Below are 12,740 nucleotides of genomic sequence, written 5' to 3'. Positions count from 1 at the left end.
CAGACACTAGCCACTAGACCATCGTAGGATCTCTCTCAATTTAATTGGAAATTAAAATAGTACAAAGATCGTAGCCATTAGATTCGAGCCTTCATACTCCTTTATTTATGTACGAGGCCTGTCCAGAAAGTAAGTACCGTTTCGTTTGAACGCTACTGGAGTGCTAGTGTCTGCGCTCCGCGCTAGTTTCACTGGTTTACTGCCTCTCCAGTGACGCCAGTACGGTTGAGTGGTTACGATTGTATTGTGTCCTGTGGTTATTTACAAGGTTTAAAACAACTGTCGAACCCGCCGACTGTCAGATTCGTTCTGTTATCCGGTTTTTTGAATGCAACGAACGTTAAGCAGGCCGAAATTCATCGTCAAACGCAATGAGGGTATGAAGGTGGGTGAAGCAGTTCAATGAAGGACGGACAAATGTCCACGACGAACCACGAAGTGGGCATCCTTCTGTTGTGACTGATGAGTTCGTGACGAAAGTGGATGAGAAAATTCGTGAATATCGTTGCGCCGCCTGACTAGCACTTGTTCCTGCACCTGAAGCGCGAGCTCCACGGTAAGCGCTTTGAAAGTGACGACGTCGGAAAAAAAAAAAAGCTGTGGAATTAAGGTTGTCTTCACTGGCGAGATGTTTCTTTGAGGAAAGTTCGGACAAGTTCGACACCCACTGTCACAAGTGGTTGAACGTTGGTGGAAAGTACGTCTAACAATTGTTGAAGGTGTGTTCTTTCATATAAAAATAAATTTTGCTTGAACAAACCTGTTTTAGTATTTTCTCTTGAAAACGGTACTTACTTTCCGATCAGAGCTCGTACCTCTACAGTAATATATTGTGCCGATTTAATTGCAGCTTAAAAACTGTTCTTTTCAATTTCATTATTTCAAAATATATAGCAATGATACAGAATATGAACGCGCTTTGGTGTTTATTATTGAACAAGGGTGGTAACCATATTTAGATTTGAGTATTAGTTACATGGATGGTGGGCAAATTCAAAGAAACAAAAAGTTAACTATAAACAATCAAGACTTTTATTTACGCACGATCTTAATTTATGATGTAAAGATGGTCGAAGGTTCGGGCGTAACAACTAGTTTTGTATACTGTAATATACACTAATGAATATATATATATATATATATATATATATATATATATATATATATATATATATATATATATATATATATATGAACTGGATTTTAAAAAGCACTAAAAAGATGGTAATAAAAGTACTAAAAAGGGGAGCGCTTAAAAGCAGAAAACAATTTATCACTATCACCTATGCCGAATAAATTAATGCATAATATAAAATTACTTCGACGGTAATTCTATCAAGCATTAATTTGAATTGGTACAACTTCAATGTTTTTTTTTATAGATAATAGTAATAAGTTATCTTCTGCATTTAAGCGCTTTATTATTATTATTATTATTATTATTATTATTATTATTATTATTATTATTATTATTATTATTATTATTATTATTATTATTATTAGATAGGACCTTTCTTAGGAATACCCCATTACATTAGTGAAAACTGGATCAAAGTATCACCTAGTCTAAAAAGTAGTGTGTCTTGCGCACCAAATGGCGTTAGTGTCTAAGATCGCAGATTACCCGAGTCGCAGTGGACCTGACCTAACATCAGTGGCGTATTTACGATTTTGTTTCGGGGGGGGGGGGGCTTTGGTAACTTTATTCCTAGAAATGTGAAAATTCTACAAGATGTTCCATTTCTTTTAGTGTAGTAAATAAAATTTCGGAGATGGGGCTTAAACCCGGAAGCCCCCCCTTAAATACGCCACTGTCTAACATGATTTGATAACTGAAGTTAATACATGTGCAATTGTAATTCTCATAGCCAGACTCAGGTAGTGCGCCGAGAGGATACTAACTTTCCGCAAAACTTTGCCACATTTTACAATTTTAGTTCAATAAAGTTACAAATGCTGTGTAGGCTCCTGAAGAAATTTGAACTACAATATGAAGTCCGTTCAATCCTACATGGATGTAGTGTGTTATAGTATTGGACCCCCAAACCTTGGATCCCTCTCAACAAGAATTTCTAGGTGATCGCCTAGACTTGCTCTTGAGTTTGGCGTCGCCTGGAGCTATAGCTTAACGTGGGAATCGAATTACACGAGGTCCAGCTGGGAATCGAACCCAGGTGTTCCGCTGGCAACATCACGTACACTATCCACATATGAACCTGTGAGTTTAATATACCGAAAAAAAAAATATGACGCTAAAAAGTATATTACTTTATGATTTGTGTACTATGCACATAAAAAAAATACTGCTGAGTAGCGAACTCCTAGCGTTAATACTCACGTATCTTGTGATTTTCAAAAACACCAAAACTTGTGCAGCCTTCTCGAATTTAGATAACTATAGCAATAATAAAAGAATGGTTGTCTTTCGTAGAAATCAGTCTCCGACCCAACAACAAATTTCTACTTGGAATTTCTAATGCACCATTTACTCAACTTGTAAGTATGGAATTATTTTGTGATTTGTCCAATTTCGAAATAACTACGTACCACAAAGCCCTGCAATTAATTAGGAAATATCAATTTTGCCAACATTAAATTTAATTACTCGATTCCAACACAGTCAAAAGAGAAATGCGTTTTCTATGCCTTCACTCACACCTAATACTATTGTTTATTTTAACTTACAACGTATTAATTAACGAGTTCTTTTGTTTTATGTATCATCAATATTTAAGTATGTTATCTATGCAAACTATCATTAAATATAATGTAAATCGAATATTTCATATATACATATAAATTTAATTGCATATTTAAGCTCTGATTACTAGGTCATATACCAATGGAATTTGTATAAATGTATTGCATTGACTTACAGGGTGAGTTGCAGAAAGAATGCTTAAATATCTAACATTTTCCACATTGAAATTTCTAGTAGTATACGTGTCTCTGTTAAAATATACATACAACAATAGATACGATCTGATCTGCTAAGTTAACAGCTTTCTTTTTTGCATATACAGTACATAGACTCTGTTAGATAGTTAAAAGGATCACGCACTTCAAGTTTAAATTTTGTCTGTTGCATGTTAAATGATCCTAAACCATATTCATGAAGGAATTAAATGTCGACTAAAAGCAAGGAATTCGTGTTATTACTAAGTTTAAAATCTTTCGTTGTTGCGAATTCTGTCAAGAAATTTGGGCTTAAAATATATAAAACGATAATCATGCCTGCTGTACTGTATAGTTGTGGAACATGGTTGCCTACTCTGAGGAAAGAACGTAACGTAGATTCAAAATATTTGAGGTGATTATCCTGACACCAATATTCGAACTCAAGAAAAACTGAAATGAGGAATGGCGGAAACTTCTTAACGAAGAACTGCATAATTTATATCGTTTACCAAACATTGTTAGGGTCATCAAGTCTAGGAGACGCCGGTGGGCAGGTCATACAGCCAGAATGGAAAAAAGTAAGAACGCTTTCAAAGTTTTAAATGGAAAACAAATCGGAGAATGATCAATAGGAAGATGTAGCGGCAGATAGGAGGACAACATTAGGATAGACTCGCAGAAAGAGGAATACAAAATAAAAACTGGATCTAGTTAGCTAAGGATAGAAGTCAATGGACAGATTTTGTGAACGTGGCTTGAACCTCAGAGCTTTATATACCATAGGAATTAGATGTTATATAATGGAGAAAATTTGCTGGCATGTAACGACGCGATGTGTAAGTTCCAGTATCCTTCTATAAATTAGATAATGTATAGATACGGTTAAACTCACCGTTACAAGTTAAGATGTTAACGGGCTAACTCCACTATCGAATTCGGCCAAGATAATCGATCTACCTATCAACTGAAAATAAATAAACAAATCGCTTTAGTTCAAGAGAGCAGCTGCAGCCGGTGTGTCCGGAAAGTAAGTATAGTTTCGTTTGAACGCCACCGCAGCTAGGTCGGCGTTCTGCATTAGTTTCACTGGTTCATTGCCTCTCCACTGACGCTAGTTTGGTTGAGTTATGGCTAGTGTACTGTGTCCTGTGATCGTTTACAATTTTTAAAACAATTGCTCAACTCACCGATTGTGAGATTCGTTCTATTATCCGGTTTTTAAATACAAGAAACGTTAAGCCGCTCGAAATTCATCATCAAATTGTCGGGACTTACGGTGAACATGCAATGAGTGATGGAATCTTGCCATGGTGGGTGAGGCAGTTCAATGAAGCGCGAACAAATGTCACCGACGAACCACGAAGCGGGCGGTCTTCTATTGTGACTGATGAGTTTTTGAGGAAAGTGAATGAGAAAATTCGTGAGAAGAGACGGCGCACGCACAATGACAATGCTTTCAGATGAGTTTCCTCAAGTTTCGAGAACTGTTTTGCATGAGATTGTAACCGACCGCTTAGGTTATAGTTGTCTTCACTGGCGGAATGTTTCTTTGAGGAAGTTTGGTCAGGTTGGTCAACCGCTATGAGAAGTGTTTGAACGTTGGTGGAAACTACGTCGAAAACTAGTTTAAGGCGTGCTCTTTCATATAAAAGTAAATTTGCCTTGAATAAACCTGTTTTAGTATGTTTTTTTAAAACCGTTCTTGCTTACTTGGCACGCCTCGCACACACATAGTAACAACACTTCTGGTAGCTCTCACTTACGTGATCCTATAGAACAATGTTCCGTAAGAATAAAGTTATAAGTTATTGCTAACGAACGACAGACGTTTGAACGCCAATAAATTTAGTAGAATGGAAAGGTGCGCGATCTATCCAAGTTTGACCGAAGGCAGGTTGTATTGGCCCGGAGACTCGGCACGAGAATTTTGGAAACTGTAGGACTTGTCGGGTGTTTGAGGAGTGCTGTGCTGTCTTCAACAAGTGGGGAAACCAAGGGGAAACGACGTCCAAACGTTGAGGGGTTGGGCGTCTCCCATTTCATTACAGATGTCGGACATCGTAGACTGGGCAGACCGGTAAAACAGGACAAGCAGCGAACTGTGGCGGATCAAACATCAGACTTTAATGCTGGGCGAAGTGCGCGTGTGTCTGAACACACAGTGCACAGAAGACTCCAAACGGGCCTCCGCCTCCGTAGCTCACGACGCATCCATGTGCAAATGTTAACACCACGACATCGGCAACTACGACTGAAATGAACACGTGACCACCGCCACTGGATCTTGTCGCAGTAGCGGGTTTGCATTGTCTGATGAATCCCGATACCTTCTTCATCATGACGATGGGAAGGTGGGAATCCGTCGTGTTCCAAGGAAATAGCTCCTTGACATCTGTACTACGGGACGGAGAGAAGTTGACGGCGGCTTAATTATGCTCTGGCATGTGTCTAGGGGAGCTCGAGCAAGGCACCATGACGGCCGAGGCATATCGCATACTGCTTGAAGACTACGTGCACCCATTCATGACGATCATGTTTCCCAACGGTAGTGGCATTTCTCGACAAGATAATGCAACATGTCACAAGGCCGGGAGTGTGATAGAGTGGTTCCAGGAACAAAGGGGCGAATTCGCATTGATGTGCTGGCCCCCCAACTCGCCGGATTTGAATCGAACATATCCGGTATGTGACAATGTGACGTCAAAGCGAATCGCCCTTCCCCGGAATTTACAGGAATTAGGTGATCTGTGTGTGTGCACATGCGGTGCCAACTCTCTCCAGCGACTGCCAAGACACGTCGCCGTTGTTATCCGTGCCAAAGGTGGACATACTAACAATTAGGTAGGTAGTCATAATGTTCTGTCTGATGTGTGCGTATATTTTAACTCTTATATTTTGTCTCGTCTCGAATTCGAGTCGAGACAACATTTTCTCGAGACAAGCTTAAATCTGTCTCGCATCCCTAGCCGGCGACAAGTTGTGGATATACCATTACGACTGGAAACGAAGTGTCAGTCGATGAGGTACGCCAACCACACTCCTCCAGCAAAAAAATTCAAAGTTGTCCAATCTGGTGGGAAACCGTTGTTCACATTCTGCCTCATCTTGCCTATAGTCGGATCTTGTGTCCTTCGAATTTTGGCTCTTCCTCAAATTTAAGGACCAACGCTACATTTGTGATGCGGAGGTGGAAGCAGCAGTTTGGCAATGGTGTCGCCAGCAGTCACAACAATTCTCCGGCCGACGGCATGAAAAACCTTGTTTGGCGTTGGCGCAAGTGTGTTGCCCGTAATTTGGACTATGTTTAAAAAATGATGCCACCATTTGTAGCTGGCATTGCAAGCTTTCTACTGATACCTGTATCGGTGCTGTCCAACACAAAAGTATCACCTAGGAGGCATTACTTTCCCAATCATCCTCGTATTTTAGTACCCATACTGTGTAGTGCCCTAGTTTTTTTGATCGTATACTTCAGTATCAATTTAATTTTAATAGCTAATGTAGCAAACATCATCACATAGCAACAACTCGTACGTTGACGAAAGATGTGTTTCTCTTAATTTTATCCAAAACTATGCCTGAGAATTTACACTCATCCATATCATTTTAGTAAATGCAGCACTCTATTGCATTTTTATTCTCACTCAGCGGTTCCAGCAAAATTTCACGATTCTGACTGGCTGATAGAGGCCGCGTGGTCTTAGGACGTGGGAAATTCAAAATTAGCCACGCCCTCAGGTCACGTGGTAAGACGTCATGAGGTTAGAGGGTTTTAGGCCCCGTCCTCGCAGATAATTCAAAAATTCCTGTCATAAAAGAGGGTGAGGGACTAATTTTAAATTAACTGCGAGGGTGAAGCCTAAAACCGTGTGACCTCATGACGTCATACCACGTGACCTGCGTGTGGCTAATTTTAAATTTCCCGCAAGGGTGGGGCCTAAGACCACGTGACCTTCAACCAATCAGAATCGCTAAATTTTGCTGAGGTACCTGAGTGAGAATAATCGAAAGTGCGTTAGGGTGCTGCAATTACTACTATCATTTTATTCGGCTTAATGAGATCTATTGATTTTCATTTGGTAAATGCTAATAACATTGCAGAATTAAGAAGATTACAATAAATCCATACCAAGTGTTTTATTTTTCCTTGTACACATTCCTGGACTTTTATTTTTCTTTCTTTCTTTCTCTCAACGTTTTCACCGATTTCCCGAAAACTCCCAATGGCAACATCAAGTGTAAAGTTACTGCACTGACCTTTCGAACCCTCTAATTCGCTGTCTAAAATAAATTCGCCAAAGAAAGAAAGAAAGAAAAAAAAAAAAAGGAATTATGTGAGCGCAGGTCCCTAGTGAAACAGCAGCGTGAGATAAGGACCGATAATCCAATCCGTCCTCCTGAACTTTATGCATAATATCCAAATTGCAACACTTAGAAAGATTGGTAATTATATTTTCTTCTTTCTTTAAGTTAATTGATAAACGAAATCGTAAGTTTCTTGCATTACTCTCGAGTATATTACAAGAGCACGAGGTTTCTTGAGAGCCAACTGAGCAGAGAATGTCTTGCGGTAAAAAAATGTTCCCAACTAAGATATTAAAAAAGAAAAAGTGAATACAGTGTACTAGTGCCTTCCTATTTCAAGTGTACCCCTGCTGGCACTGCTGTCGATGTCTATATTCCCGTACCTTCCTCGAAAGAGTAAGGGAGACATTCCATGTGAAGTTAACCAATGAAACGACAAAATCTGACCTGACCATCTCAGATTTTTGTAAAAATTGGTGCACAGCTTTATTACAATGGGAGATGAAAAAATCCCAAATATTACCTCTCTCCTCCTGAAAGTGTCTCCATACAGGGTGTTCAAAAATGTTAAAAAGGCATTTTTTCAGTCACAGTGATTATTAAAAATTGTCATAAAATGGTTAATATGTACACTAGAGACATGAAACAAACACCATTGGAAAGCTTAAAGACTGCTCTACAAGTTGTACTATATTGAAAAAACCTGTAAAATAAAAAACATCACTTCAAAAATATAAATTAAAATTTGAATTTCGTATAGAAATGTCCCTGCAAAATTGTTCAAAATTGTCCAGATTGTAGACTCATGTGTGTACTAAAACACCACAAAGTTTCATTCTGGACACTCAATGGGATCTGATTCAAAATTCAACATAAACCAAACATCGCACGATATTGACCATGTGAATATCTGGGTTCAGATCGATAACCATTTGCCTGTAGCTGTTTACTTGCAGCATCAAAGGAATTTATATTCAATTTCATTTGTTTCTTGATATATTCATTTGAATTTACACAATTATCCACCTTTCGAGTTATTTAGAGAGGTATTATATTTCCGAATAGTACTCAATATAGGTCATTATTCTTGTTAGTCAGTATGGATGTTTCTAAATTTATATTGGCTACATTGATACATGTTATTTTCATTCTTTTGTTTCAGGATTACTGTTACAGAACTTATGAAAGGTGAGATATATTTCCCTCCTTTTCACAATATTTGTATCAAATGTGTTATGAAACACAGTGACACCGTTCACAAAAACTTCCAACACTATCAGCACAAACAATTACTCAATAAATTCTTTTTCATATTTCAATTATGCACTTCCACATGTCTGTGACAGCAATTCTGAAACAAAGGAATGAAAATAACTTGTATCAGTGTGGCCAATGTAAATTTAGAAACATCCATACAGACTAACAAGAATAATGACCTGTATTGAGTACTGTCCGGAAACGTAATACCTCCCTAAATAACTCGAAAGGTGGATAATTATGTAAATTCAAATGAATACATCAAGAAACAAATGAAATTGAATATAAATTCCTTTGATGCTGCAGGTAAATAGCTACAGGCAAGTGGTTATCGATCTGAACCCAGATATTCACATGGTCAATATCGTGCAATGTTTGGTTTATGTTGAACTTTGAATTGGATCCCATTGAGTGCCCAGAATGAAACTTTGTGATGTTTTAGTACACATATGAGTCTACAATCTGGACAATTTTGAACAATTTTGCAGGGACATTTCTATACGAAATTCAAATTTTAATTTATATTTTTGAAGTGTTTTTTTTTTTTTTTATTTTACAGGTTTTTTCAATATAGTACAACTTGTAGAGCAGTCTTTAAGCTTTCCAATGGTGTTTGTTTCATGTCTCTAGTGTACATATATAACCATTTTATGACAATTTTTAATAATCACTGTGACTGAAAAAATGCCTTTTTAACATTTTTGAACACCCTGTATGGAGACACTTTCAGGAGGAGAGAGGTAATATTTGGGATTTTTTCATCTCCCATTGTAATAAAGCTGTGCACCAGTTTTTACAAAAATCTGAGATGGTCAAGTCTGGTGACGGTGATTTGACATGGAATGTCCCAAGGACAAGTTGCTCTGGCCGTGACCTTTCAATTGTTGGATGTGGAAACGTTGCCACATGAATTATTTCACGGGCCTCGCTGTGCATTGTTTTGTTAGCCATTCTAAGTCGCCTACGAGCTTCACTCGTCAAGACCAAACGACTGAATAGCAAATTAACAACACAGTCAAGGTTATTCACTTCTTTCCCCTAAGCAAAGGGAGGGTTTCCTCTGTAAGAGCGTTGCGAGGGCGTGGCCCAAGTACGTTTCATATATTTTCCGAGGGCACACTTGAAATAGGAAAAGCTCTAGTTGATTGATTGAGCTTAATGAGGGCGTCAGCATCAATGATATTTGTTCCCATCACGTACTGTACTAGTTGCATGGTAGATGTCTTTCAATTCTGCGTATCATTTTATTCATAAATTAGTATGCTTTCGATTGTTCGATATCTGTACAAAAATGTTAAAACAGTTTTAGAGAAAGTTTTTTTTTTTTTTTAATCACCTCTACTGGAATTTTAGCCGCTATAACTCTTAATCACTCTTAATCATACGTGTTACGTAAAAAGGTTACTGAATCATTTTTGTAGCTTAATTCAAGATTTTCCAAATTGTGTATTGAACCATGGCAATAACATGAGATAATTATTTAAACGGTCTTATGTCTCTCTACACAGCGGCCAGTTTGGTGTCACCACAAAGGTTCATGATCTACGATCAATTGTCTCCTGGCGTTTTTTTTTTTACCTATTCATTTATATATACACCTGATTTTACCTAGAATTTACACATATTTTTGTACTACTACGTTTCACAACTTGTGTATTGAAAGTGCCGGGAGGAAATACTACGAAATTATCACTAAGCTATTGTTGCACCCATTATATATATATTTTTTTTTCGAAACACCCTGTTAACGCATACTATTAAAGAAAGATTAGGATTCATTCCAAATGAAGGATGACCTCCCACACAGCACGTATGCTGTTACGTTATTGTGTTTAACATAGACTCAGTATGTGCATAGACAACTACGACATAAGTGGGGTATCAATTACTGAATGCTAAGCCAACAGAAACTATTTAGTAGTACACGTTTACAGCAACAACACAATGTGAGATTCCTCTTATGTAAATTCAATGTTCTGGTCAGACATCAAACGAAGGGATTACTATACTTTACATTTAAAAAATGTGATCATGTTCAGTAGAATGAAAATAGACAATATGTTATATACTGAAATCAGAGAATGCTTTTAAGTCCCCTACAACTTTTCCATAACCAAATTAGAGAAAATGAATTATATTGCGCTCCTAAGGCGTACTCCCTATGGCATACACTAGTATTCATCAATTAATACGAAACAATAACACGTTCCAACTTCGGTCATTCCTTCACCAAAAGCATGGGCGGAGTCACGGGGGGCATGGGGGCATGTCCCCAACTTTTCGACAAAAAATAAAAATGCCAACTATAAGAGGCCACCTACCAAGATCTCAGAGACCGACCAAAAGGTCTGCTCCCTGCCTCTCCCCCCCAGCAGACAATCCCTAGCTCCGCCTATGACCCAAAGTGTATCAAGACAATTAGGCACGTTAAAGTAAGTTAAAGCAGACATAATAATCGGACATGTGGAATAGTGTTCTATTATATGGAGAGTTAGAATATACAGTAATTCGTAGTTAATTTCAACTTTTTTTTTTTTAAGTTTACCATGGTTTCAAGTCCGGCAAAATTTTGTTTTATATTTATTCTTTTTAGTTCTGTTTCTTTATTACATTATATTTGGCTCATATTATGTATTTTATAGATCAATAAGTTTGGCGAACCTGTAAAGATTACGATTGTAAAATGCGTTATGTGGAGGTTTGGTGTAATGAAATACGGGATGGTATACGAAAACGTATCCCTGTCGAGCACACACATGTTCTTACTATGTCATTGCACTAGATAGTACACTATGTAAAAATCAGGCATGACTTCCCGAATTTTAAGATGATTTTTCAGCGACCCGAATTATGCCTAAGAGGGGCGTATTCTGGCGAATTATCTAAAACACTTATAAAATATGCTCCTGACATTTGTGAATTTCGATCCATGATTTGCATATATGACTACTGCTGGATCAATATGGTTCTATCACTATTGTGACCTCTCTCTCTCTCTCTCTCTCTCTCTCTCTCTCTCTCTCTCTGTGTGTGTGTGTGTGTGTGTGTGTGTGTGTGTGTGTGTGTGTTTGTTTGCAGCACTGAGAACCGATCAAAGAATGTCGTTGATTATTTCAATGATTCATGACTTATGTTCAATAAACCGCCGTCAAGCTGATTCAACGTGTTTTCGTTGCATCTCCTCTTCTTCTTTTTTGTATAAATTTTCATTCACGAATGTCTGTGTTTCTTTCTATTATTCTTAATAAATTGTTTCATGTATAAATTTGGGTATAAAGACCCGCAGATTTGCACATGTTCGATAAAAAGTATGTCTCGCTTTTAGGCTTACCAACAGGGGAAAACCCTAGTAACCCTATGTACTCGATGGGTCTGGTTTTCCGAGAGCCACAAATTCATCTAAGAATATGTGCTATGAACGGTGATCTACTTGTACTTAAAAATTATGTCTTGTATGATTGTAGTTTTCCCACCCGAGATGATTTTTTTTTTTCAGATACTTGGTTTAACGTCACCAACAGGGCTTCGACGTATATAGATAGATACTTTTAATTGAAACTTCAATGTCAAAGAAGAATTATGAAAATTACTAAGTACACGATCTGTTTTCTTAACCTCTAAGGAGACGGCATAAAAAATTGCATTTTCATATATATATATACTACTAAGAAATTACACAAATGATAACGCTCAAAATCGAAATATGATTACAGTCCTTGCCCCATTGTAAAAGAACTACAATGAAACAATAGTTTTCAAGTTGCGAATAAATCGACAAAATAATTTTAAAATCTGCAAGTTTCTTCCATCCTTCCGGCATAAATTGGTATCAACCTGGCAGACAGCTCTTGTAGCAACACTAACTTGACTATGTATTATTAAGAATTGTCTTATCACTAAAAACCCATTTAACTACAAAATTTTTATCATCTATAAGCATACAAGAAAAATCTATACGACGATTATCATTATAACCATTCAGTTTTAAAAAATCTGCATACATTCCATGTAAGTAACGCGAATTTTCAAATAAATATGTCAAACCTTACTGTATTAAAACAATATACATGGATAGGATAATATTTAAATTATCATCAAGATATTCATACAGAATAACTCACCAATGCAGAATTCCGGAGGGAAGTATTAAAGAATGTACGAAGTAAACTAATCGAATATCACATACCTGTAACATAAAATAAAAACTACATTAATACCAACGTAATCGAATATAGGGATAGGGTAAATAAAACAAATACTTTTAAAAACAATGTTTTAGA

Source organism: Thermobia domestica, chromosome 8, assembly GCF_964235325.1.
Source record: "Thermobia domestica chromosome 8, izTheDome1.hap1.1, whole genome shotgun sequence".
Taxonomy (NCBI): Eukaryota; Metazoa; Arthropoda; class Insecta; order Zygentoma; family Lepismatidae; genus Thermobia; species Thermobia domestica.
Note: the sequence above shows the minus strand (reverse complement) of the source record.